Raw genomic sequence first — 25,396 nt, 5'->3', positions numbered from 1 at the left:
TGTGTTCTTCTAAGTCTCTCAAAACAAAATCAAACACAAAATTTCTCTCGATCTCTGCTTAAATACCCTAGTCAATAGAATTACCATTTGCAGGGAAGGAGAAACGAGAAAGAGAGATTTTCAAAAAATTGAATGCATTCACCGAAGCCTAGACATGAAGAAAAGAGAAAGAGAGAGTTACAGGGAAGGAGAAACGACTGGAAGAGAATGATTTAGGTTTTGGTGGATAGTGTGCTTATCTCAACCCTTTGTTCATGGACAATTTTAACCACACGTGTGACAAACGGAAACGGTAGGTAGAGTTAGTAAATAAATTAAAAACTTAATACTATTTTGTCATTTCAAATTTTAACTAGTTTTTTAACTGTCAACACGGTCAACCACGGTCCTGTGACCTTAACTCTAATTAAAATTCTCTCGTGACCCAAACGCAACTCTGGTCACTTTTATGTGACCCAAAGTCAAAATATCCCCAAATATATTGATATAAACTCAGACTTTTCTTAAACATGAAAACAATTAACTAACAAGATTGTTACCTCAAATTTCGCATCTACTTCTCCAATATGTTTGCATCTTCGTCCAAGGTGAATTGATATCGAAATATCATGATGTTGTCATCCTTATGCAAAAACAAAAGAATAACAACAACCAACCTTTACCAGAGAAAGGCTGAAAATCGGTTTTAACAATTGCAAGCAAAAGTTGAAAACCGTCGAAACACATATGCTTTTATGCTAAACCAAATCCGATTCAACATATTGTGTCTTTTTCACATATTGTTTCTACCAGAACCCCTCATGATTCTTTGAAAAGCCTACCAACATGGGCTAGAACATAATTCTGCTAAATCAAAAAGTCACCCAAACCACAAGGGTTCACAATATATGAGATCGAATATTAAGGTAGTAAAACCGAAATCAAACATCTCATCGACAATGGTATTTTTACCGATCGACGGCCATATACATTTCCACACATAAAGAAGGGCCAGGATTTATCTACGAAATTGACAAAAATTGTAGTTTTTTCTCTTAGCGTGCCAAACGTTATAACTATAAGCACGGCACAGCCTAAAGATGGGAAGAGTAATAAATGAATGTCATTATTGCATAGCATACCTGTTGACAAACCTATGCATGAGTTGTAATGGCATCAGTTACAATTACAATTGAATATAAAAGTGCGGTTGCTTCTGGGAATTGATTTAGTTGAAGCTATCGTTTCTTCTTCTCTATCTTTTCTATTCCACGTTGTAATTGATCGTTTTCTTCTTATTGAACCCCAAGTATCAATCTCTCTCTCATTTGGTTTTATGGAATTAGGCTAAAGTGTTTTTCTTGGGTATATAAATCATGATATCATAGATTTCATTTATCGAATGCTAATGTGGATGAAACCCCATATCCTCTGCTTGATGTGCTGCGTTAGTGCTTTAAATACTTTTTTTAGGGTTTTTTTTTCTGGCAATTCCGAAACTGATGTGTGCTCTCGGACAGTGGCTGTGAATTGTGAAAAAAATTCGTAGGGAAAAGGCCCCATTTTTTTTGTTATCAATTCTCAGTTTTTTTTTTTTTTTTTGGATCTGAAATTAGTATTAACTAATACTTTTTGATATGATGTTGATCTTCATTTCAATACAACGTTTGGTTCATTTTATGATATTGTAGGTTTTTATATCAATATCATATGATTCCCCCTGGCTACGAATTCTACGTAACCAAAGGCGAGCTAGGTGCTCGCCTAGGCGCGCGAGTCGTCCAAGGGGAGCCTAACAATAAAACTCCCGAAGGCGAAACACTATGATCAATTTTTTTCTTTTCTTTTCTGGGCGCCTTAGGCGCTAGGCGAAGGGAGGCTAAAGCTGCGATTAGGTGTTGTTGGGTTTAACGATGTGTGGTTCGATTAGGGTCCGCTGGGTATTTGGTTCACCAAGTATTTGCAAAACCTACATATGCTAAAAAAGTTTTTTTTCTATCATTGCAGGAATGTAAGGGCCTCCCCTCAATTGCAGGCGAAGAACACTGATAAAAGGCAAACAGACGCGGAAGACTGTCTGTGTGCGAGATTCATTCGTAAAAGTAAAATGTCCACTAATCATTATGCATCTAACCATTTGTACATATTAATTCACAGAGAGTTGGACGTTATTAGACTGCAACGGTTCCTAAAAGTGTATTAATCTTCTTTGTCTTACTAGGTTAACAATTGAGATTCTGATTTTGTTCACAGGTGTTTCCCGTATGAATGAAATTACATCATACTGATCCATCATCATGAATCATTTTGAAATACTAATAATATGAATGAAATTACGTTTTACAGATCCACTAAAATGAACACATTTTTAAATACTAATCATTTGTTTCTTAGATGACTAATACACACGGTAGGTAACTATTCTGAATGTTGAAATATGTAAAGTAGTTAAACTGTTTCAGCCACCCCCACCAGCAATAGAAATTAGAAACCAACCAAAGTTTTTTTTTTTTTTTTTGATTTCAAAAGTAGAACAACACTTGATAAGTTTAACATTGCTAAGAAAACAATGGGAAAGTCTCATCTGATCCACGATCTGAAGATTTGGATTTAAAAATCATGGATAATCATTGTTTGTATATTGTTTTAATATGTATTGATGGTTATTGCTCTTTCTATTGGAGAAGCAGCCAGTACCATTGTTCAATTTCTTTTCAAATTTGGATGGGTTTTGATTAAATGTTGTTATTTGTTTTATACAGCAAAATCCACCAGATTGGCAGGACTTTGATGGATTCACCATTCTTTGTATGATTAAAATCAACGACCGGTCCATCAAGGGGAAATGCGTTTGCTATTCTTATGGGTCGGTTCACACATTTTGGCGTTAGTCTGGGATATGAAATAACATCTACGAAGAAGTAAACAAGTAGCATCTATATGAGGTTTTTGGAGGCTGTTAAGTCACCTAATCTGTATTGGAAAATTTTGTTGTATCATTTACATATCCCAAGATCCCGTCCATCCTGTTTGGGTAGTAAAATTGGTTGTAGTGTGTTTCTTTAGGGGTGAAGTATGCACTAGCAGCAGCAGGAGTCTGAATGGTTGTAGTACATAATAGACTCCTTTTGTTAAATTTCTTAAAAATATGTACACAACGTTTATTTAACCCGAAATATTTTCAGGAATGTACTCCCAGAGGCGACAGATTAAAGATGCAATTGGTGCATCAACAATTGTCAAACAAAACAGGTTCTATCATGATGCTCACTCCTAATCCTGAATCTATTTTTTTATTTTATTTGAGGGAACGGAAAGTTTCAGAGTGTTAATGAATATACCATGAATTATAAGAATTTGCTTTTGTTTACACTTTGCCTCAACTAACTACTAGCTAAGACAATTAAGATTTAACTCATATCCTGGAATTTGCATTTAATTTACTATTTAATCTTCTGAAAAACTGATATTATGGATTATAGAATTGTATATTCAGATTTAGTTTTATTCCATGGGTAAATGGGTGATTTATTTGTGGCAAAGAAAGTGTTTGGTATAGTGCGTGAAAAAAAATAGTTGCTTTGAATTCAATGATATCTGGCTATGGGAAGTATTTTGGTGTTTGCATCTCACTTGGTTTCCTAATTCACCTATTTTGTTTGTAAATGTATCACTTTTTTTTTTGATGCCTGTAAGTGTATCACTCGAGACTCCTTCATGTTTTTTTTTTGTATGCAGTCATTTTGGCAAGTTTGTTGAGATTCACTTCAAAGGGAGTGGTGAGATATCAGGTACTGCAGTTAGGAGCATACCTATTGGAATAGTCAAGTGTAGCTGGAAAGGTATATGATTATTGTTCTAGGTAAAAGAAAGCTTGGAGTTGTTGTAGACATGTGGAAGATTGCACCGATGAACTCCAATATAGACATTGCTCGAAAGTTCATACAAGATAAGGAAAAACTTCCGGAATATGAATTTGTGTCTCGAATAAGCAGGTATCCTTCATCGCTCAGTTTCCACAGTTGTTATCTTATATAGGAAGATAACACCCTGTATAAAATCTTTTTTTGGTTGGACCAGTAGTTGATAAATTTTGAATTCGGTCTTCTCTTGCTTGCAAATAAGTAATTATCTGGTGTTTCTGCATTGTTTTATCATGAGCACAGTTGATGCCTTGCTAATACTATCATATATAAGAAAACATTAAGTGCCATTCTTTTGATCAAATTTAATTGATTTGTTGGTTTTGCATATGCTTAAACAGAAAGCCTTATGGAGAAAAAAATATACAGCTAGAGGCTACTGCTTTGACGAATATTTTTGAAGATCAGACAGAAAATACGACAGGAAAGACTTTCCAGGATGAGCTGAATTACAGCAACACAACAGGAGCTACAACAATTAAAGGCATCTAAAATTGGACCCTCGGTACATCTTTCTACAGGGATATCAAAATGTAAATTTTAACGTGGTACACAACCATACATTACAAGTAGCATATCGAAATGAAAGATAGATCTTATGGTATGTCGGTTTATCCCGCAAATATTTTATAGAGTTTGCCAGGACTGATACATATTTTTGTTCTAGAGTTGTAGAAGATTGTGATAAATAATGTGCCATTTAAAGAAGTTTTTGGCTATATGTAATAGAAGCAATAAATCATGGACCGATTTTTAGTAAGGTAATTGGTTGTTCAACCTTTTTTTTTATATTTATCTAAAATCCATTTTTCTGTCTTGAATTATGATTAAAACTACTCAAACTTGCTCAGTGTAAACAATATGTTGGTGATTTTTTTTTCAAGTGAAGGGATAATTTAATATGAGTTACCAGACAAGGGCAGAGCTAAATCATACTAATTTCGAAATTTTATGGCTACCAGTTTAATTCGAAATTTTATGCCCACCAGTTTAAATTACCGACATAAAAACGGGTTAGTTTCACCAATTTCAATTCAACTTTGGCATTTTGAAATTGCATCTCTATGTTCAAGAATAAATCAAATCAGCACGGGTTAAATCCTAGTAAACATACATAGCAATAAGATAAAAGCATTCAAGTACAGCTATGTAAACCGAAAACTATCACAAGAAAAATTATCAATTAAATAATTTTATTCATAATAGATCAATACAATCAATGAAGGAAATCAAAAATTGATGTCTATTACTCTTGAAACCTAGTCCTTCATGTCAGAGCTGAATGAAGGTGGATTACTACTCTTCAGCTTTTGAATTTCTTCAAGTAGAAAACCTTGTTGCTTGACCAGAATCTCTTGCAGATGAGAAATTTTTGTGAAGGATTCTGCAAGAGCATGTAATTCTGTCTTAGATTGAACACAAAAATGTGTCAATGCCTCAATACACTGATCTTTCTTCAGGGTATTCTCTCTTTCCTTCTTGCTAAGCCAATCTCCCTTTCTGATTTTACCCTTAATATCAAGAGACAATCCAGACTTAGACTTAAGATGATCTTTCTAATCTTGCAACTTCTCTAGAGAAACCATTTGATCCAGACCCAAAGTTCGGACAAGGAATGATCAAAGTAGGAGAAGAATCTTTTTATATTTTTCATACTGCCGAAAATATAATATTCTAAAAATATGAATATATCAAATATTTTCAAATAATAGATGTTATTTCCATAATTTACACAACAGTGCCTTGATTTTTCTTCTTCCCCACTCAAAGATTTGGCACACGTGGTGAGAAAAGAATTCTAATACCGATCATTATGGAATTTTGAACAACCAGAGTGTTCTTGATCTAGTATAGTATGAAAATATCTCATTTTGTTACCCCGAACTAATGAAGTATCTTGAGATTGACTGGAATTGCATATGCAACTTTTAGCAATTCTGTTTTTAAGACAATTTTTGCATCTTGTCTTATTTTCCTTTTTCCATTAGATGATTTAATAACATCGGAAGACATGCCCATTTTTAAAATCGGTAAATCACTAATAGAGGAGGAAGAAATAAGATTGAAAACTAATGCAATATTAGATGTTTCCTCTTCTTCATAATCGTATGAACCAGAGGTCTCATCTAGAGTTACAGCCAATGCCTTGCTTCCAGTGTATGTCTTACGATTGGGACAGTCTTTAGCAATATGACCAAACCCTTTACACTTGAAGCACTGCGGCTGATATTCATCATCATCTTCATGATCCTTTTTGACAGGAACTCGATCATGTGGGCGAGATGATCGATGAGTATCTTTAATGAATCTCTTATTTCGCTTCTTTAAGAGATCTCGAAACTTTCTAGTATTCAATGATAATGATTGTTCAATTTCATCATCAGAGTTTTCTGTAATCTGTTCATCTGAATCATTCATCTGTCTATTCCTTTCCATTAGAGCTTTCGGAATTCTTGCAACTTTAAAAGAAATTCCTTTACCTTGAATAGACTGTGATTCATGATCAAAGATCTTTAACTTACCAACGAGTGTGCTTCGTGAGAGAGTTGAAAGATCGTTTGCTTTTATGATTGCATGTTTCTTAGAGTCGTATCTAGATGGCAACGATCTGAGAATTTTGCATATTATATCTTTTTCAGAAATAGTCTTTCCTAACGAGAAAGAAGCACTGATTATCTCAGAGAGTTTAATATGAAACTCTTCAAAAGTGTCGTTGTCATCCATTCGAAGGTTTTCCCTATTGGAAGTGAGAGTTTGAAGTCTAGCTTCTTTCTCTGATGAATTTCCTTCGAATACGATCTGAAGATTATCCCAAGCTTCTTTCAAAGTTTGACATCACATGATGTTGTCTATCGCGACTTACATCATGAATAATAACATTCAAACCATCTGAATTATGCTTTGTAAGTGTCTTTTCTTCGTTCAAAAAATCTACTAAGCGTTTAAACTCAGTTTCTGAATTTTCTATCTTTGGACGAATATAACCATCGACGACTAATAGACAAGTATTAAAATCTTGTGATTGAAGAAAAGATCTCATAGTAGATTTCCACCATAGATAGTTTGTTCCGTCAAATCTTGGTGGTACATTAATTGAAGTCGATTCATGAGAACTCGAGTTCATTCTTATAGGTAGGATCGCACCAAACACATATTGTTAGATCTTTTCGTGTTTTCCTGCTCTGATACCGTTTGAAAAGGCGAGGGAACCCAAATATACCATAAGCTAAACTTTTCCTATCTATAAGTCCTTCTGAAAGTGATTGTCTATGGACTGACTCGAGATAATACAACTAATCGGTTCACACTTCGTGTGATTGTCTATGGATACGAGATCGAGACAATGCAACAACGAAGTATGTTTACTTGATACAAAGGTTCAGACTTAACCAAACACAATAGGATTGCTTATCAAGTAAATAGGAATTAACATTTGTGTAATTTACTTTAATATAATAAAACAATTATAATGCGGAAATATAAAGTAAATGACACAGCAAATGCATAAAAACCCCGGGACCTTGTCAAGAATTGAATACTCTCAGGATTAAGCTGTTACACAAAATCACACCTAACTTCGTATAGTTGAGACCAAGCAAATAAACCTATATTTCACCTAGTTCCGTCTGTATTCCCACGCCTCCAACTTATAAATAAGTCACGTACTTGGAACAATTCCTTTGGTTCGTATTCCAAACAGTAAAGCAACAACAAATCTGTTTGGCATCTGAAAAAATGGGGGTCTAACAACACTACCCAGTATTTCTCTTAGCAATCTGTATGGACAAGCTCGAATATAATTTTAAGAGAATCAACAAGACTCAATCAATTAAAAGTATATCAACGAGTTTATATCTCTATCTCTTGATTTGATTTCCTCAAACAGAAACTAGGAGTACTAATCAAATACAAGGAATAACTTGGATGGTACCAAAGACCAATATCCAAGGATCAATCAATGATAATCAACAACCAAAGGTTGGATTACTCTAATTGATGATCTAACGCACAAACTGCATTATTTCAATTATAAAGATAAAACAATGTAATGCAGAAACTGAGATAACACAGACACCACAAATTTTGTTAACGAGGAAACCGCAAATGCAGAAAACCCCCGGGACCTAGTCCAGATTGAACACACACTTTATTAAGCCGCTACAGACACTACCCTACTCCAGGATAACTTCGGAATGGACTGTAGTTGAACCCCAATCAGTCTCCCAATAATCCAAGGTACAGTTGTACTCCCTACGCCTCTGATTCCAGCAAGATACTGCGCACTTGATTCCCTTAGCTGATCTCACCCACAACTAATAGTTTCTATGACCCAAAATCGCAGGCTTTGACAATAAGCAAATCTGTCTCACACAGACAAGTCTATCAAAGGATCAATCTGTCTCCCACAGAAAAACCCTAAAGTTTTTGTTCCATCTTTTGATAATAATAAAGGTGAACAGGAACCAATTGATAATCCGGTCTTATATTCCTGAAGAACAGCCTTGATAAATCAATCACCTCAGAACAATCTTAATCGTATGGTAGCGAAACAAGATGTTGCGGAATCACAAAGAATGAGACGAAGATGTTTGTGACTACTTTTTATATCTTGCCTATCGGAGATATTAGTCTCAAGCCAATCAATCTGATTGTACTCGTACGATAGAAGATGCAAGATCAGATCACACAACTACGATAAAAGTAGTATCGGCCTGGCTTCACAATCCCAATGAAGTCTTTAAGTCGTTAACCTGGTTTTAGAAGAAGAAAACCAGAGGTAAAAGGAGAAACGAATCTAGCACGCAAACTAGTATCACACGTAAAGTGTGGGGATTAGTTTTGCAGAGTTTCTAGATGTCCCCTTATATAGTCTTTCAAATCAGGGTTTCTCCTTGGTCACAAAGAAAACAATATCCACTGTTAGATGAAAACCTGATTTAGATTCAAGCTAATATTTCTCAACCGTTAGATCGAAAACTTATCTTGTTATACACAAATGAAATGCACGCTTCTAGGTTTGTTAACCGTACCCAAACATGTACATTGTTGGTTCAACAATAGTTAACCAAAAGGTTAGCCATATGAGCATTTCATACCAACCATATTCTTCTTCACCATAACTAGTACAAATGACTCAAATGAACTATTTAGAGAGTTTTTCAATTGCAAGGAAATCTTATGTACTACACAAGACACAATTGAAGCAAAGATGATTTGATTCACCCGAATCGATTCATGAACTTTAAAGACACGATTTACAAATTGCATTCCTTAGTCTTTATAAGTTTAAGTTCAGAAATAATCTTCAGATATATTACCTTCTTAAGTTCGCACACTAGGTTCGCGGACTTAAGCAACCGGGCAGAGTTTACAAACTCCAGCAGAAAATCTCGGCAAAGACTTTCCACCGGTTCGCGGACTGGGTTCGCGGACTGGTACTCATGCAACAAGTTTGTCAACTCCAGCAGAATTTCTCGGGATGAGAAATTCGGCAGTTCGCGGACTTGGAAACAAGCAATTTTTCCGGTTTCTCTTGATCAACAAAGTTCACAAACTTTGGTTCAAGGAATAGGATTTATGCACATATGTGTTTCCACAACAATACTTATGTCCATCATTGGTTATGTAATCTAAATTCTCATTCCAACCATTGAAACATTCTTATAGGACGTTATATAGTTGCTGCACCATTTCTCGTCAAAGAAATTTTCAAAGTGATTGAAACATATCATGACTTTCGTCATTAGGTAAAGATAAACATGGTCGAAGCGAAACGCTTACCAACACATATTTCGAGATATAGATAGGCGAGGTATACTCGGCTCGAAATACTGAATGTGTATAATCTAAGTCTATATATAGCATACGAATTTTTGTCTCAATAAGTAGGAGATAGAGTATATAGACTTTTGAGTGACAGATAAGTTCAAGTTTTCACATACCTTTTTGTCGAGAAGTTCCACCGGTTCATTGAGTAGTTCTTATTCGTGTATGATGAATCGCCATGAAGTCCTTGAGCTCAATTACACTTGCTATCCTAGTCCGAGACTTAGCTATAATAGACTATAAATCAAGACTTATAGTTTTGATCACTAACATTGACAAACATGCTTGAGATAGCAACGCATGCGAGTTCGACCGAGAAATGCTCTAACAATCTCCCCCTTTGTCAATTTTAGTGACTATCAATACATATGGAATACAAAAAAGATAAAGAAACTTTAGTAGCTCCTATTCCACATGTCTAATCTTCAACATTCCTCAAAATCTTCGTCACTTCCAAGTACTCCAATGATCCCAAAGGTTGTAAGTTTAGCATCACCGTTGTTGAAGATTCATAGATATAACAATGAAAAAGCATCGGTCTCGACCATTGTTATACAGTTTCATAGTATTATTATACAGTGTCAAAGTCCAATTGTATCACAACTTCAACAATAATACTATGGTGATATGTCTCACTCGCCCTTAGTCAATACTCCATCTCACATGGAAACCACTCCCCCTTACACAATGATCCGAAAACCATATGTATTTGTAGTGTGAACTACTTATTAATTCTCCTCCTTTTTGTCAATAAAATTGGCAAAGATACAAGAACGGGATCATAATGAAATTTTCTTAAGAGACATTTTCATGACTAAAAGAAAATACATACCATCTAATTTAGATGCAATCATATAGCCGAAGCTAATAACATTTATTAAGGAGTTTAAAGATACAAGACAACCCCATTAAAATTCCACAGACGCACACCCCTCAAGATATGACCATTAAGCACAAGTTCAAAAGAACTCCCCCATTTGATGTCATTCCCAAGGGAACAACAAGATCGACCTTAATTTCAAAAGAAAAGAAGGATTTTTATTGGACACCAAAAACCATGAGAATGATTTTCTATATCCAAAAACTCAATCAAATTAATCACAAGTAAACCCATGATTAATTTAATCAGAATTCACAATCAAATTAAACACAAAAGTGATCAACTTAATTGATTATGCTCGACATAAGAGAACTTACGAAGCATACGACTAACATAACCATTAGAAAATGAATAGGATAGTCGTTCATATACTCAACATAAGAGGAATCTTACGGAGTATGAAAATACTCAACTAGATTAATTATAAGAGAACCCATAATTAATCTAATTGGAATACACAACCAAACTAATTACAAAAGTAATCAATTTAATTGTCATTTTTTTCGCTCGACATAAAAAGACTTATGGAGCAATAACTAAATAACCAAACAAGATGATTAATTTATTTCAAGAATGCTCAACATAAAGTAACTTATAGAACAACCAACAGAGCTAATCAAAAATTAATCAACTTGGTTGTATCGTGCTCAACATAAAACACATTACGGAGCCTCACAGTATTACATAAAATATGGATCAGTGAAGATCAATACTGTGGAATACACAAGGATTCATTCTATCTTCCATCACTATTTGCATAATGATATTTAATAGACATAATCCTTGAACAAAAAATATTTTAACCTATCTTCCATCAAAGAATTGACAATATAGGCTTAACTTTTGTATTTGTCAAAAGTCCGTTCATTCTTACATCAATACATGAATACCGATCATGAACGACTTTACTTTTGAAAAAATATGGGACAACATAGTTCACAGACGTAAACACCAATATCCCATAACAAATTTCAATATAACAAATCGCAAAGATTAAATACTGCACACCATCATCCTCCAAATATTTTTAGAATTTAATCCAAATAAACCTAAAAAGGAACAAGAAGATGAAAAATAATAGCTATGTGTAGTCACAATCATTAATATTCAAAGCACTAGTTATTCTTCCAACTAAACCAAAAAGAAGATATACTAGGCAACTAAAACAAGAAACATGATTAAAACACTCTAAACTCTGTCAGCAACTAGATATTGAGCATGGACGAGCTCATCAGTTGCCTTCTTCAGTTTGTTTTTCAGAAATTCAAGATTCCTTGTTACAATTCCGAGTTGTTCACGTACTACTTCAAAGTATCAAAGAAGATTTCCTACCAGTTGTGATGACATCTGAACTGGTAGTTTGTTTTTATGATCAACAACATGAAAGCATGTTATAGAAACAAGATTCAACTCAAGAATATTATCCTTCTCAACTTCATCAACCTTGTTGCTTCCATCCATTGTGTACAAAAAGAGTCCATTGGAATTTTTTGACCTTATGGAACACAGTATTTATAATGTGTTCCAAGAAACCCTAGGAACAATGACGTTCGTGTGGGTTCGGTATGTGTACTTGGTCAATCACACATGTGATACCCGGGGAAAGAAGAATCACAATTATTCGAGGAATTTCCGAGAGACAGACACTCGGAGAAGGGATGAAGGAACACAAGGACCAAAAAAAAAAAATTAAAAAAAACTCAGCAACGAATTTAATACAACCCCGACAAATTTCCCAAGATGAGTCATCTTGAGAACAAAGAGCATCCACCTTTTACATAAAAGAGGGATGCAGCTTCAAACAGTCATGGTGTATTAAGATGAGAATCTTGCTCATCAATATTCACTTCTTCTTTTCCTTTATCAAGGGTTTTTAGAGAGACATTAATCGTCATAGCTGAAGAAGTTTTATCAAGAAAAGGGTTAGGAGTACCTGAGTCAACTGTTTTTTATGTTTTCTTGATGCTCCGTTTGAGTCTGTTTACACTGATTTTTAGATCTGAGACTCGACTGTTGATATGTAAGAAATCTGGAGCGGAAGTCTTGGATTTGCAGCTTTCTTCAGGGAGAGATGAGGAACTCAACTTTTCTTTATTTCTCCTATGCCTTTTTCTCTTTACATGGCCAGTCACCCTTTCGCCATTCTTCCTTCTTCTATTGTAGGAATTTTTTGTTTTGAACACACAACTAAGAAAGGACTTATCACAGTACATTCCTTGAGTGTTTAAAGTGCCTTTTCCAACAATTTGTGAAACCGGTTTAATGACTTATTTAGACATCCAAGTAAGAAGGTTATGAAGCTTTTCATTCCTCAACCGATAACGACATCTTTGCTCAGAATGTCCTTTATTCCCGCAGTAATAGCAGTTAAAGGAATTATTTTTAACTGTTCTCTTGTTAGCAGAATTAGAAGGAGCATAATCCTTGTTTTTGGGACCATTGCAAGCTGCTAAAGGTTTTTCACATGGAGAATTATCACTAGCTTTAACAAAGTTGATCTTACTAGTTTTTGGAGCGTCTATTCCTTTATAGCCCAGACCACGTGTATCACGATGTTCTTTACATGCTCCAACCATAAAAGATAATTTTGTAGAGCTAGAATTGAATCTACTCAGACTCTCTTCCAGTGATTTTACTTTATTAAGAGCAGCTGCAAGCTCAGTCTCCAAGGATTTTTCTTTGTCGAGAAGACTACGCTCTTTGTCGCAAAAACGTTTTTGTTGAGAGTCATATCTTGCTTCAGTTTCTGCAACTCTTTATTTCAACACGAAGATATTTCGAAAAAGATTATCACATTTAGATTTTTTTGTGCGTACATCTTCTTCACGATCTTTAACGATAGATTGTAAGAGTTTATATCCACCATCGTATCCTTTAAAGAGTTTTCTCAACTTTCTGTTTTCTTGACAAAGAGGACCTATGTATTTACTCAAGCAGGTTGTTGACTTCTTTTCTTTCAAGGCACGATCAAACAGCTTGATATATTGAAAGACTTTCTCATCAATACTTTGTCCTTCTTCTGAATCACTATCATCTGAAAGATCATCTAACTGTTCCTCAAGAGATTTTTTTCCAGTCGAAAGTATATTCAGTCAATGGACAAGTTCTTGAGTTTTTCTCTGAAGTTTCAACCCTTTGAGACTCACGTGAGTGGCTCTGAACTGGTGTTGCGTTATCAGAGATGTACTTATCTTCCATATAGTCAGATCGCTACAAACACAGACTTGTAATGTCTTAAATGTGTTTGCCTGCTCTGATACCAATTGAAAAAGCGGGGGTCTAACAACACCGCCCAATATTTCGCTTAGAAATCTATATGGACAAGCTCGAATATACTTTTAAGAGAATCAAGAAGACTCAATCAATTAAAATTATATCAACGAGTTTATATCTCTCTCTCTTGATTTGATTTCCTCAAACAGAAACTGCGAGTACTAATCAAATACAAGGAATAACTTGGATGGTACCAAAGACCAATATCCAAGGATCAATCAATGAAAATCAACAACCAAAGGTTGGATTACTCTAATTGATGATCTAACGCACAACCTGCATTATTTCAATTATAAAGATAAAACAATATAATGCGGAAACTGAAATAAAACAAAAACCAGAAATATTGTTAACGAGGAAACCGCAAATGCAGAAAAACCCCGGGACCTAGTCCATATTGAACACACAATGTATTAAGATGCTACAGACACTAGCCTACTCCAATCTAACTTCGGACTGGCTGTAGTTGTACCCCATTCAGTCTCCCACTGATCCAAGGTACAATTTTACTCCCTACGCCTATGATCCCAGCAGGATACTGCGCACTTGATTCCCTTAGCTGATCTCACCCACAACTAAGAGTTGCTACGACCCAAAATCGCAGTCTTTGACAATAAACAAATCTGTCTCACACAGAAAAGTCTATCAAAGGATCAATATGTCTCCCACACAAAAACCCTAAAGTTTTTGTTCCGTCTTTTGATAATAATCAAGGTGAACAGGAACCAATTGATAATCCGGTCTTATATTCCCGAAGAACATCCTAGATAAATCAATCATCTCACAACAATCTTAATCATATGGTAGCGAAACAAGATGTTGCGGAATCACAAACAATGAGACGAAGATGTTTGTGACTACTTTTTATATCTTGCCTATCGGAGATATTAATCTCAAGCCAATCAATATGATTGTACTCGTACGATAGAAGATGCAAGATCAGACCATACAACTACGATAAAAGTAGTATCGGTCTGGCTTCACAATCCCAATGAAGTCTTTAAGCCGTTAACCTGGTTTTAGAAGAAGAAAACCAAAGGTTAAAGGAGAAACGACTCTAGCACGCAAACTAGTATCACACGTGAAGTGTGGGGATTAGTTTTGCAGATTTGCTAGATGTCCCCTTATATAGTCTTTCAAATCAGGGTTTCGCCTTGGTCACAAAGCAAACAATATCCACCGTTAGATGAAAACCTGATTTAGATTCAAGCTAATATTTCTCAACCGTTAGATCGAAAACTTAGCTTGTTATACACAAATGAAATGCACACTTCTAGGTTTGTTAATCGTACCCAAACGTGTACATTGTTGGGTCAACAATAGTTAACCAAAAGGGTTAGCCATATGAGCATTTCATACCAACCATATTCTTCTTCACCATAACTAGTTCAAATGACTCAAATGAACTAGTTAGAGAGTTTTTCCATTGCAAGGAAATCTTATGTACTACACAAGACACAATTGAAGCAAAGATGATTTGGTTCACTCGAATCGGTTCATGAACTTTATATCCACGGTTTACAAATTGCATTCCTTATTCTTTGTAAGTTTAAGTTCAGAAATCATCTTCAGATATATAACCTTATTAAGTTCACACACTAGGTTCGCGGACTTAAGCAACCGGGCAGAGTTTACAAACTTCAGCAGAAAATCTCGGAGAATACTTTCCGCCGGTTCGCGAACTGGTACTCACGCAACAAGTTTGTCAACTCCAACAAAATTTCTCGGGATGAGAAGTTCGGCAGTTCGCGGACTGATTTCGCGGACTTGGCAACAAGCCATTCTTCCGGTTTCTCTTGATCAACGAAGTTCGCAAACTTTGGTTCAAGGGATAGGACTTATGCACATATGTGTTTCCACAAAAATACTTATGTCCATAATTTCTTATGTAATCTAAACTCTCATTCCAACCATTGAAACATTCTTAGAGGACGTTATATAGTTGTTACACCATTTCTCGTCAGAGCAATTTTCAAAGTGATTGAAACATATCATGACTTTCGTCACTAGGTAAAGATAAACATGTTCGAAACGAAACGCTTACCAATACATATTTCGAGATATATATAGGCGAGGTATACTCGGCTCGAAATACCAAATGTGTATAATCTAAGTCTATATATAGCATACGACTTTTTGTCTCAAGAAGTAGGAGATAGAGTAGATAGACTTTTGAGTGACAGATAAGTTCAAGTCTTCACATACCTTTTTGTCGAGAAGTTCCACCGGTTCCTTGAGTAGTTCTTCTTATTGTATAATGAATCTCCATGAAGTCCTTGAGCTCAACTACACTTTTTATCCTAGTCCGAGACTTAGCTATAGTAGACTAGAAATCAAGAATTATAGTTTTGATCACTAACATTGATAACATGCTTGAGATAGCAAAGCATGCAAGTTCGAGCGATCAATGCTCTAACAGTATCGAATCTATTCAACCAAGTTATATGAGTCGGACAAAGGCTCTTCCATTTATCTTAACATAAACTCCTTCGTCAGGTCCTTAGATCTATCTTATGTTCTATTACCGAAGTAATCGTTTAAGATTAAGCCAACAACACTCTTAATCCAAAGAATTGTGTTTATGCCGATCCACTCAATTAATCAATCCAATCTACCACAAGGATAAACCAATTATTAATTGGATCCTCTTTTACCAATACAAGTATTGTGCACACCAAAGATTATAAACCCAAGTCAGATCTATAATATCTTCTTTGTCTTCAAATCTTCTTAAATCTTCAATAAAACCCTGCACACAATCACTTGAATTTCTTGTGATCAATCACGCACAGAACGGAGTATGTTAACAATGGATTATCACAAGATCGTCTTTAGAACTAACAACAGTCTACAGATCCCTGTCGAAACTCAGAACTAGTTTGAGTTAATCTTATATCAGAATAGAAGATCCTCAAGCATAAACAAACTAGGTGCAATCAGATTTCAACCAGCGTTAGTCAATCAAATCAATCGAAAACAAAAGATAAACATGAATTATCTAGTTTCCCACCAACGGTACACGCTAGAGCTTCTCAATCCCAAAGAAGACTTTAAACTGAGCGGCTGTAAGAGATTTCGCATAATTAGGTTACTCTCCTCTCCGAATAGGCGGCTACACCAGTAACAACAACAAAAGAGGAAGTCTGTTGTTACGAAGGATTAGCTTGCTAGAAAGGAAAACTTCAAGAATTTATAGACAAGGAAGTTTGGACACCAAGGAATTTCCAAAACCGAAAATATTCTCCAGATATTCATTAAAGCACAAATTCGGTTTCCATAATTCCTGGAAATGCTCTGTCCAAAAATAATGATCGAAATCTCTCGGAAAATGTAATTAGTAAATCCACATTACCAATTCTTATATTTCCCTACAAAATGAAATTAATAACCTTAATTAAAATATTCTTAACTTACTTATGTTTCGATCCTGGGATTTTCTTCCTTTAGCTATTAACGAATAACTTTGAACAATTAAAGAAATAAACATTCACAGCACGTGTTCAAAGTATGTCGACATCCTTACTTTGTAAGTTCTCTTTCACACTTACAACCTTGAAACCGATTTTCCACACTTCCAAACAAGTTTAGAATTGGTTCATCTGACTTTCAAGAACTATGTGATTGATCAAAGAAAAATTCAATCACAATCATGGGTTTAACGGTTTTACCAAAACAAGTTTCGGTTCTACCTCCATGTGAGTACTGTGCATAGTCACACTAGCTTTCCAAAAATTCGGTTGATTAGGTGCTAGGATCGGTTCCCCACATATTTATGGTATCTAACTTATATGTGTTGCACATGTCCATAGGATCGGTTCCGCTTTCTGCTATAAACCTTGTTGTACCTCATACAAGGATGGGTTCCCCTTTGTGATGTACTGCACCTCTTACTAGGATCGGTTCCCTTTTCCCAAATTTGGTCAGACATAACACAAACCCGATCATACCATCTCAGGTGATTACTAAAGATCAGTTTCACTAATAAAAGTCATACCGATACATAAGTCAGGCCTTTGTGGATAGTTCTACCAAGAACACAAACAAGTTGTGAGCGGTTATACTCAATCACACATATTGGTTGTTCATAAGATATGCAATGAATAAAAAAACCAATAACACCTGGAAATTTCCTTTTCGGTTCACAAACAAGTTTATGAACTTACTTCCTTAGAACACATGTAAAACATTGTTCCCCAGGATGAAATCCTCACCTCATACCCATACATAATCACAATAGCATTCAAATGATTATGGCGATGTCTTATCTACAAAGTTTAATGGTTAAGCAATAAACCTCGTATTGTATTCCTTAATACTATGTCTATCTAGAGTTCAAATATGCTTCGCAGTTATGTTTTCAATATGCACGACTTGAAAGATACGTTAGGGAATGAAACAGTTCAAGTCAAATATTGCTAACCTCAAGTGGAAGGATGATTTTTGTCGTTGTAGCTCCTTGCTTCTTCACATCTTCAAGTCTTCGCAATACTTGTAATGTCTCATATCCTAATACTTTCAAGCTAACCTATACGAAGTTGACTCTAGTATATAATCAAGCGACTCTTAACATGAGTTTTGATTCACTAAAATATGACAATTAAACTTGACATACCAACGCTTGGTGGGTTCAACCGAGCAATACTCTAATAAAGCTAACTTATACGAAGTTGACTCTAGTACATAATCAAGCGACTCTTAACATGAGTTTTGATTCACTAAAATATGACAACCAAACTTGACATACCAACGGTTGGTGGGTTCAACCGAGCTATGCTCTAACAATCTCCCCCTTTGTCAATTTTAGTGACAAAACTCTCATATCATATGGATAAACAAATTACAAGAATTCATTACACATAAGCTTGATTCCCGAATTCAACAACACAATAAACTGCACACATTCAATCCTCAAAAATTTCGTTGTTGACATTATAATAACTAAGATAATACTCCCCCTAAGGAAGATAGGTAGATATTCAATCCGCACGTCTTTGTTATGCTACTTAATATGATATGTTACTGCCCCTTAGTTCTTGCTTTCACTCTTTCGTTTAGATAAACGTTGAAGCACCAATGTTCTTTTTCTTAGTGATCCCAATCAATATACAATCAATGCCAGTATCACTTGTTTAGTCCATATATTTCTTCCCTTTTTTGTCACAAAATGACAAAGAAACGAAAAAATAAAGGACAACACGAAAAGAATCTTACAAATCTCAAAATAGACTTGCAACCTGTAGAGTTAGGCACAAGGGTTCCACAAATCATGTTCTGATAACCAATATCAAAACCGAAAATACAAGTAGTTTTATTTTGATATGTTATCAAGGAAACAATTGTCTGAAGCAATTTTTCCACTTTAGTTTAGCAAACCAAAAATCAACTAAGCACCTTAGTTCATTTGCTAAACCGATTGTTGATAGACACATTTTTGTGTCTGATATAATCTCAATTGTATATATTGTTAGTGCTCGATTTTGTATTTATTTTGGCCTTTTATGACTTTTTGCATTAATTTAATCGTTTTATGATTTTTCTTAATTAGTTGTGAAGTCGTATGATGATGTATGCTTGGTCTAAGTGCTTTTGATGCATCATGCTAGTGATTTACAGTTAATCTTTCTAAAATCTACCCTGGCAAAGAATTAGAGTCAATAAACAAGAGCTATAATTGTCTAAGAATAGATTTTTGAACCACATGGTATGAGGTTTGGTGGAATCCCGAGTCTCAGTAATCTCTCGACATTGTGACAAACCTTGTGTATATATTTTCTTTATTTTTATTATTTTCTATTATTAAGTCTGAAATTGAGTCTACACAAGTCCGAGTTGAACGAACTTTATTTACCACTTAAAAAACTACATCAATTTTTGGAGCCGCTGACGCGGATTTGTATTTAGATTTGTTTTAGGTTTATTTTTATTTTTATTATTATTTTTGTTCTTTTTTACGCGTTTTGGTATTTTTCGATTCTTTTCAGATTTGGAGCGAAGCTACAAGGAAAGAAAAGTACTATAAAAGGATAGCATCGCCAAAGAAGGAAAGAAAAGAGGAATCTGAAAGGAGTGAAAAAGAAGATTTTGTATATAGTTATTTTGTTTTATTTTTTAGAAACTGTAAATAGGATTTTATTTTTGTAATTTTTCTTTTCCTTTTTGGACATTTTTATTTTTGGACTTGGACATTTTTATTTTTAAACCCTAAGGAAGGGTTAAAATTAAATATAAACTGTTTGCAGGGAAGGACGACAATTACGATATTGTCTCGGCCCCTCGGGTTCGTACACTGACATAGGAGTCGGTGGCCTGAGTGGACTTCAACGGTTCATCGCCCGTCTGATACGGGAGGTAAGACTCTATCCACCCACGAATCCCCTGTCAGCGGGTTTTATTTTGTGTGACAACTCACACCCCTGCAGTAGAATGTCGAAGTGGTATTACAATAGCCAATACAACGAATATCCGACTGAGTTTCAAAATGGACGTTACTACTTTGACCATAGTGTGAATAGTGGTTGGGAACATCAGCCTTTTGAAGATTATGGTCCATACCATGGTGAGCCCAATTACTATCCACATAAGTACCGATCATATGAGCAAAATTATTATATTTCTCCTTTAGAAGAGTCTCTCAGGAAATTAGAGGAGTCGACACGTAGAATAGCTGAGATGAATAACTTAGTTTATGACGAAAGAAAACTTTCTTTAGAGGAATCCCTCAAGCTGATAGCTGAGACGAACGAAAGAATTGCTCGAAATAATCTTAATTTTCAATACAGTGTCTCCAATAATACCCTTGAAAATGAGGATAGTTATTGCATAATCAAGATGACGAGGATATAATTGGTAACACTACTTGTTGTTTAGATGAGGTTCAACCATTTTCATGTTATTATAATGATTATGATGAGGATAGTGTTGATGAAGAATTTGAAATAAATAGGCATAGTTATTGGAATTTGCTACTCCAACTGAGCTTAATAATAATATTATTTCTAGTTCAAGTCCAAATAATTTTAATAATTATTCACCTATTCAAAAGGACGAGGATTTGACTAGAGATACCCCCGTTTTAGACGATGTAGTATTTCCTTTTGATTATGAAGCTAATAATGGTTTAGAGGAACGCGTATATTTTGAGTCTAGCGATTTAGAAACAATAGACTTAGAAAAAGAAAATGAACTCGTCGAGATGAGTGAGGATGTACCTGACTTAGAAGAATCAATTTACCATTTTCCTGAATTAGATGACCTTGAAATTAGGGAAGTTGTGACTAGTCTTTCTAGAGACACACAAAACTCTAAGTTTGGGGGTGATTATCATTCTCCTTGTGCCTTACCTTTATCTCTTACAGAGATCCCTCACTTGGGACTTGACATATGTGCCTCAACCATTTTACAAGATTATCTTCATACACGTTTTCCTGAACCTAGTGATGTCCACAAGAAATTTCGGTTATTAGAAACCCATCCTCTAGTTGATGTGGTTTACCCAGGCTATGATACCCAGACTGACTTTGTTTTCCCACCAAATATTTTTCTTCCAAATGTGGGAATGTTTGATTTTCAAATGTGTCGAATATTAAATTTTGAGACTAAACCTAATTACTTTAGGAGATTAGAGTCGACATACTTGATTAAGGAAGATCACCACTCTCATTGTGGTCAGTTGTGTAAGTCAAATATGATTGACTTAGAGGATCCTCAATTATTCAGGTTATTATTATGTGTTTCTAAGTTTTTATTTGAGTTTTTCCAGACTCTAGAACCTGAACATTTGGATCTAACTTATGAGGAGATGCAACCCATGAAAATATTTTATTTGGACCCAGTTATAGATCCTGAACCTGAACCACAACTAGATGTAGCTGTCTTAAACAGGAAACTAGACAAGGGTGTGCTTTATTTTTTCATTTTCTTGGCATGTTGCAGATTCCTTTTACTTGTGATAGATCTATTTGGTTTTGATGACCCACAGATATTTCAGCTATTACTTTATGATTTTATAAGGTGACTAATCCTTTCTTAGTCTGGCTGAAGACATTAAACTTAGCACTTCTTTGGAGGTAACCCATTCTCATGCAACACGGTAATAACTTTCCTTATCTCTTTTGTTTCAAATGGTAACAGTTTTTCCTTGTTCATGCTTTTAATTTGATCTTTAGAACATTGAGGACAATGTTAGATTTAAGTTTGGGGGTATAGGAGAAACTTTTTAGTTGCACAATTAAACTCCAGAGCCTAGAAATTTATGCTTATTAAGGATGTCACTAACCAATCTAAGTGGATGGAAGCATTTTGGATGTAGGAGTTGAGGAACCAATCTGACTAGATGGCAACATCTAAAGAGTCTATTCATAAAAGCACAGAGCTAAGGTGTTAGAAATAACATGATAGTTTCACCATATCTCGTTGAGTCCTTTTCACTTCTGTTTTTATTTTGTTTTGTTTTTAAACTATGTTTCTCTAAGTGATTAGGTGGGGCTCACGATTCAAGTTGTTACCAATGCTAGGGTGAATTAGACTGATTGAGATACAAAAAAAAAAAGAAAAAAGAAGAGAAATTGAGACCAGACCATCAGACCAACTGGAATAAATTCAATAAAGTAGACCACTGGAACCCTTGTATATGCCAGTTGTGTTGACCTAGAGTTAGGATTATCAATCATTGGTTCCCTTGTATATGCCAGTGTGTTGATATTAGTCAGATTAGTATCTCAGTCCATTAGGATAGGTTCATTTTGGCGGAGGCCTTCAGACAAATATGAGAAACACCATTCACCTAGTAAACATCAAATCCATATATGTTTTTCTATATCCATCTTCTTGATCTATCCATGTGATTAGTTTTGACTCCGGATATTGATGTCCATAGTGCGACTATCTGAGTAGAGCTCTGTCACTTCATATGAATTTTAGTATGCTTGAGTGCAAACTCGTGTACAACAATCGGAATTTCGCATCAGGGTACTTCCTCCTGTAGTCAATAAGTATGCCAACTAAGGAGATTCTTTAGTGCCTTCCAAGGTTCTGTGTAGATAGCTAGGGTCTGGAGTATAAAGGTTTTGTGAGTACACCTCTGGTAAGCCCTCCGGAGACAACACTCCGCCACTAGGGACACCTAGGGGTTTAAAGGCTTATTGCATACGCTAAATGCAATCGACGATGCCTGCGATAGTGAGTTAGGATTTTATTTCTATTTTATTTTTGCTCGAGGACTAGCAAATAATAGGTTTGGGGGTATTTGATAGACACATTTTTGTGTCTGAGATAATCTCAATTGTATATATTGTTAGTGCTCGATTTTGTATTTATTTTGGCATTTTATGTCTTTGTAGGTGTTTTTGGAAAAAATAAGATTTTGCGGCGAAATTGGCTCGAAAAGTGTTTTTTGCATTCATGGGAGGACATTTGCTATTCGGACCGTCACTTTAGATAAGGGGTAACCTAATTACTAAAGGGAATCTCATTTCCAAGCATCTGCTAATCGCACCCCTACTCTGGATAAGGGGCAATCATCTTCAACATTCAAAAATCAGGTTTTGGCGGGAAAAAAGTGTAGTTAAAGAGCAGTTTTGGCAATCGTGATTTGGAGGAGTTTGAGGTCGATTAAACCTGTGATTTTCATAGGATAGACTTCTTATGGGTCTAGGAATCTGATATGGGTGTTTAAATCGATTAGATTGGGCTCAAACGACGGATTTTTCTCACGACAAGAAAATATGGAAAGTCACGTGTGTGACCTGTTTTAGGGAATTTTAGAGTGATTAAAACGTTGTAAACCTTCCCAAAGATTTGTATCTATCTAAGGAAGAGCTTAGAATAAAAAGGAAAGCTCAGAAACGCGTAGAAATCCTAAAACAAGAAATTGTCGCAACTTGGCCATGAAGAGAAGGAAAGAGATTTTAGAAGATTTGAGAGAGATTTAATCGGTATTTTTTGATATAAATAGATGTCTTGGGTCATATAGAAGAGGTGTCGAGAGTTTGGGAACCTAAGGAGAGCCAGAGAAGAAGAAATAAGAGCTTTACCAAATTCTGTTTCTGCTGCTGCTGCTGTTGAAGAAGAAGAACAGCTGAAGAACATTGACCCTCGATAGACAGTCGCAGAAAAGTGTCACTGTTTAACAGCTGAAGAACATTAAGCTGTTCAGGGCAGTCTTAAATCAGCGACAAAGCAACAGTTTTTCTGTAACAGTTCCACTGTAACAGCTGTTTTGCAACACCAATACACTGTTGCAAACAGTCTGTGTTATTACTTTTCACTCTTTTAATCATCTTTTGAGCAACAAACACATATTTTGAGATCATGATTGATATGAGGAGCTAAACCCCAACACTGGGATGACGGAGGAAGCCATATTTCATACGTGTGGTAATTATATTTAATTCTTTTTATGACTTTTTGCATTAATTTAATCGTTTTATGATTTTTCTTAATTAGTTGTGAAGTCGTATGATGATGTATGCTTGGTCTAGGTGCTTTTGATACATCATGCTAGTGATTTACAATTAATCTTTTTAAAATCTACCCTGGCAAAGAATTAGAGTCAATAAACAAGAGCTATAATTGTCTAAGAAATGATTTTTGAACCACATGGTATGAGGTTTGGTGGAATCCTGAGTCTCAGTAATCTCTCGACATTGTGACAAACCTTATGTATATATTTTCTTTATTTTTATTGTTTTCTATTATTAAGTCTGAAATTGAGTCTACACAAGTCCGAGTTGAACGAACTTTATTTACCACTTAAAAAACTACATCAATTGTACAAAAACAATCTCTTATTCGATAAGACCAAAATAAAGATAACTCTATTTTTATCATCAGGTTCTAATTATCCATAAACTTAGACCTTTGAATTTTAAACAAGACAAGTAGTAGGTTAGTTAACTAGCATTTCTTGTTAAAGCATTCGATTAGACTTGAATAACTGAAACCTTACTTCGATAAGTCTAACTAAGATCAGAATTAACTTAGTTTCTCTTATCCGGAATCGAATTGGACTAAATAACTCATCCCGTAAACCTTTTATTTCATTAAGCCAAAAAGAATTCATACAAACCAAATAAATCAACTTGCATAATTACTCACCTCAACCGGAAGCAATTGAAACAATATAGACATTAAAGCAGTGCAATTGCACCGAAATTTTGTAAGCCTAAACAGTTGATACCACACAATAAAGCAAGATAAAAATAGTTTTTCTTAACCGGAACCAATTGAATCACACATACATGCATACACACATAATAGAATAAATATCAATTGTACCGAAATTTTGTTAAGCAAAAGCAATAAATATATATGAAATAAACTCAGGCTTTTCTTAAACACGTAAACAATTAACTAACAACATTGTTACCTCAAATTTCACATCCACTTCTCCAATAAGTTTGTGTCTTCGTCCAGGGAGAATTTATATCGAAATATCATCATGTTGTCATCCTTATGCAAAAAAAAAAGAATAACAAAAACCAACCTTTACCAGAGAAAGGTTGAAAACCAGTTTTAA

At 35.0% G+C, this 25,396-nt stretch overlaps 1 long non-coding RNA gene across 3 annotated transcripts; it reads left to right on the top strand.

The window, feature by feature from the left end:
• Positions 1 to 1,114: 1,114 nt before the first annotated feature.
• LOC113303353 lies at positions 1,115 to 4,667 on the top strand. 3 transcript variants are annotated; one of them, XR_003337426.1, is made up of 4 exons: positions 1,115 to 1,288; positions 1,987 to 2,081; positions 2,742 to 3,974; positions 4,244 to 4,667. It is a non-coding gene; the product is annotated as an uncharacterized LOC113303353 (long non-coding RNA). The 3 variants fall into 3 exon arrangements; XR_003337425.1 differs by having other exon boundaries at positions 1,119 to 2,081; positions 2,742 to 3,231; positions 3,718 to 3,974; XR_003337424.1 differs by having other exon boundaries at positions 1,116 to 2,081.
• Positions 4,668 to 25,396: the final 20,729 nt, after the last annotated feature.

This window comes from Papaver somniferum, chromosome 8, assembly GCF_003573695.1.
Source record: "Papaver somniferum cultivar HN1 chromosome 8, ASM357369v1, whole genome shotgun sequence".
Taxonomy (NCBI): Eukaryota; Viridiplantae; Streptophyta; class Magnoliopsida; order Ranunculales; family Papaveraceae; genus Papaver; species Papaver somniferum.
The sequence above is the reverse complement of the archived record's forward strand: the minus strand, read 5'-3'. Positions and strand labels throughout refer to the sequence as shown.